At 47.5% G+C, this 3,866-nt stretch overlaps 1 pseudogene; it reads right to left on the bottom strand.

Annotated features, from left to right (window-relative positions):
- Window positions 1–2,194: 2,194 nt before the first annotated feature.
- LOC147120685 (ATP synthase F(0) complex subunit C3, mitochondrial-like) lies at window positions 2,195–2,736 on the bottom strand (annotated as a pseudogene).
- Window positions 2,737–3,866: the final 1,130 nt, after the last annotated feature.

Here is a 3,866-nt window from a genome sequence, read left to right as displayed (position 1 = left end):
GCTCCCGGCGGCAAGCGCTGTGGTCGGTGCTCTCAGATCTATCCTCCATGGCCATCTTATATGCTGCCCTGGCTCCCAGAAGTTTTTCCTCTTGGGTCTCTATTTGCTTAGCTAGACGGAAACACCTCTCTCTCATTCTACCTTCACAGGCCTTGGCTTCAATGACCTGACATTTTAAATACTCTACCCGGGCTTCGTGGCAGCGAGTTGTGGAGTGGCGTTCCTGATTCAGCGCGTTAAGCGATTCAATCAGTTTTTGACCTCCCGCAACCTTTTCCTCTACGTCTGTAAGCAACCCTTTGATCTGGGCTGTTTGTGCTGCAACGACTTGGTCCAAAAGCTGGACTTGCTTCTTGTAGCACATCAGCCAGACCGCCTTTTCTACAGATTTCTTATGTTCTTTACCCTCTGTCCACTTGATGGCTGCGTCTAGCGGGCGCCTATCCCTTAATAGGTCAGATATCCATTGTTTTGTGAGGTTGATTTTTCCAAAAACATAATCCGCTATTCTTTCATCCATCACATTTCGTTTATTCAGACCTTGATCTAACACACTACTTCCCTGCTGCCAAGGTCCTGCCGCGGTCGCCATTTCTGTAGGGGGTTTCTCTTGCTCGTTCTGGTCTCCTGCCAGGCTTTGTGCAATAATTACCCTTGAGTGGTTCGACCCACTCTCCCCTACGGTTCTAGACCTTGGACTTAGATGCAGAGAACTGTAGTGCAGAGAAAGGACTCAATAGACCAGGTTGAATAGCACGAAATGGATGCTTTTATTTTTAAACAGTTTGAAGCATTACAAAATACATGTCATAGGCACAGATTAAAGTAACTACAATCATGCACAAATTTATGAACTTGACTCTATGGAAATGGGGAATACACGGCACGCCGTAAAAGGGGAAACACATTACGATTTAACCTTACTCCCTCCCCTAAATACCTAAACTAAGTTTCGATTTGAGGAACTCGGGATCATGCTCACCACTATCAGAATCGCAAAAAGGGGATCGCAATCTTTTAGCACAGCTTTCCGTCGTCACGTGGATCTGGAAACTTCTGGTGCAGTCGATATTCTCTCTCTCTCTCTCTCTCTCTCTCTCGAGGCGGCGGGGTAGAGACAGCCTCGATGAGCACTCGTCAAGGTTGAGATCCACTATTGTGGATTTGGGTTCATGGAGCAGTCCCTGCCACCAATGTGATATTGAAGAAATGGATGCACGTGTCAAGGCCTTGCCTGGCTAGGCTCGGAATGTCCTTTTTATCCGACCTGGATCGTCGGTTTTTCCCGAGGGTGTCTTCTCCTTCGGCCTGGGTCGTCGATGATCTCCCGACAACAGCACCCGGGCCACCCTCGTCGTCTTCCCGTCGTGGCCGAGCCTTGTCTGGCTGAACACCGATCGTGTCCCGAAATCGAAGTGCTGTCTTGCACTGAAAAGTCCGTCCGAAGCGTCCTCGAAAAGAAGAAACGTCTTGGTCGAATTCCGAAGAAGTGAAACGTAAACTTGATCCTGCATCTGTGCAACCGTAACTTTGATGGACTTTCAATCCATAGTTATACCCTTTTGGGACAGTCTTATCTCCCGCCAAATCATAGTCCTGTCTTTATATTAATTTTGGCGGGCAGAAATCGCTGCAGGGGCGCTTTGTCTTGTAACGGGAGCCGGTGATAACTTAACTGGCCTTCCTGGCTGATAATGTCTTTTAATGTCTTTTACATTGTCACCGTGACTCGGTTCGCATATTGATCGGTCTGGAGATTTCCCTTGATGGCTGTTAAACGGTTTCTCCTTTGTACATTAAATGGGTATAAGTGTTCATGCATTGTCCGCCCATATCTTGATGGGCCCCATCCTGTTTGCCTGAAACTGTCCTGTACTTAGAATCCATTGAATATGTATGCTGTTTCCCTGAGTTTCGGTTTCCCAATACTGGCTTTCGCGGGCTTACTGTTTTCAATCCACAAGCCTGTCTGGCTTGCAGTAACAGAAATCAAATGGTCCAGAAACTGATCACGAGGCCCGGCGGCCATTTTGTATGCCCTTTTATCAAAGGTATTTCTGTGCAAGCTTACTTTGGTCAATAAACTGTCTTATTTTATCCTGTTTTCTTGCGTGATTATTGCTGAAAATTTCGAATCTTACACAACATAACTATTTGTGGGAGCCAGTGAAATATTAATTACAGTTGTACTTGATTAGGTTATTCTGTTCATCAGCAAGTTTGACATAGCAATCAAAATCAGGAAAGCGACCATTTAAACAGATGAGTCCCGTAGCTTTAGACAGGGCAAATCCAAGGATAGCACACGAGAACCACTGCTGCTTCAGAGAAGGATTTCTAGCATAGCCAATAATGAGGCTACCAAAAACTGTTCCAATAGCAGCACCAGAAGCAGCCACTCCTACTGTGGCAGCTCCAGCACCAATTAACTTTGCAGCGGTGTCAATGTCCTGCCTTGTAGCGCTCGTCTGAAACTCTCTGAGCACTTCTTGAGTAAATGAGTTTCTGCACTGGTTCCTTCTCAGAAGTTGCTGTGTTTCCCTCATCATGTTTGTGTATCTCACAACACCAACAGCGAGGACTGAGATGGTGCAAATCTCAGTGGAACTGGAGGATACTTTCCAGACCGAGCTTCCAGTGTGAACATGACTGACACAGAAAGTGGTCTGCAAAGAGCTGCAGATCCATTGCGAACCGCTGCTGCGGCCGATACCACTTTATAGCGCAAGCGAACATCGCAGCGGTGAAACGGTCAAGTCCGGACAAGTCACCAGCCGAGACCGGCAAAAATGGCGCAGCAGCAGCAGTCTTTGTCCCTCCCTCCTTCTCCTTGTCTTCCTGCAGTGCACAGCCGCTGCTGCCTCCGCCATGGTAACCATTCTCCGCCACGTTCAGGAGTGCCCGGCCGCTCCGCACTGGCTCGCTCTCCATCGCCGATTAGACTATGTTTTGTGAAACATAGAAACATAGAAGGTAGGAGCAGGGGTAGGCCATGTGGCCCCTCGATCCTGTTCCGCCATTTAATGAGATCATGGCTGATCATCCAAATTCAGTACCCTGTCTCTGCTTTCTCCCCATATCCCTTGATCCCTTTAGCCTTAAGAAATATATCTAACTCCTTCTGGAATATATTTAATGAATTGGCCTCAACTGCCTTCTGTGGTAGAGAATTCCACAGGTTCACCACTCTCTGGGTGAAGAAATTCCTCCTCATCTCAGTCCTAAATGGCTTACCCCTTATCCTTAGACTGTGACCCCTGGTTCTGGACTCCCCCGCCATCGGGAACATCCTTCCTGCATCTAGTCTGTCTAGTCCTGTTAGAAGTTTATAAGTTTCAATGAGATCCCCTCTCATTCTTCTAAACTCTAGCGAGTATAAGCCCAATCGACCCAATCTCTCCTCATACATCATTCCTGCCATCCCAGGTATCAGCCTGGTGAATCTTCACTGCACTCCTTCCATGGCAAGAACATCCTTCCTCAGATAAGGCGACCAAAACTGCACACAATACTCAAGGTGTGGTCTCACCAAGGCCCTGTACAACTGCAGCAAGACATCCTTGCTCCTGTACTCGAATCCTCTCGCTATGAAGGCCAACATACCATTTGCCTTCTTAACCACCTGCTGCACCTGCATGCTTACCTTCTGTGGCTGGTGCACAAGGACACCCAGGTCTCGTTGCACTTCCCCTTTTCCCAATCTATTGCCATTCAGATAATAATCTGCCTTCCTGTTTTTGCCACCAAAGTAGATAACCTCGCATTTATCCACATTATACTGCATCTGCCATGCATCTGCCCAATCACCCAACTTGTCCAAATCATACTGGAGTTTCTCTGCATTCTCCTCACAGCACACACGCCCA

Source organism: Somniosus microcephalus, chromosome 4 (assembly GCF_052327205.1).
Source record: "Somniosus microcephalus isolate GS21.2 chromosome 4, FLI_Smic_1.0, whole genome shotgun sequence".
NCBI lineage: Eukaryota > Metazoa > Chordata > Chondrichthyes > Squaliformes > Somniosidae > Somniosus > Somniosus microcephalus.
Note: the sequence above shows the minus strand (reverse complement) of the source record. Positions and strands in the feature narration are given on the sequence as shown.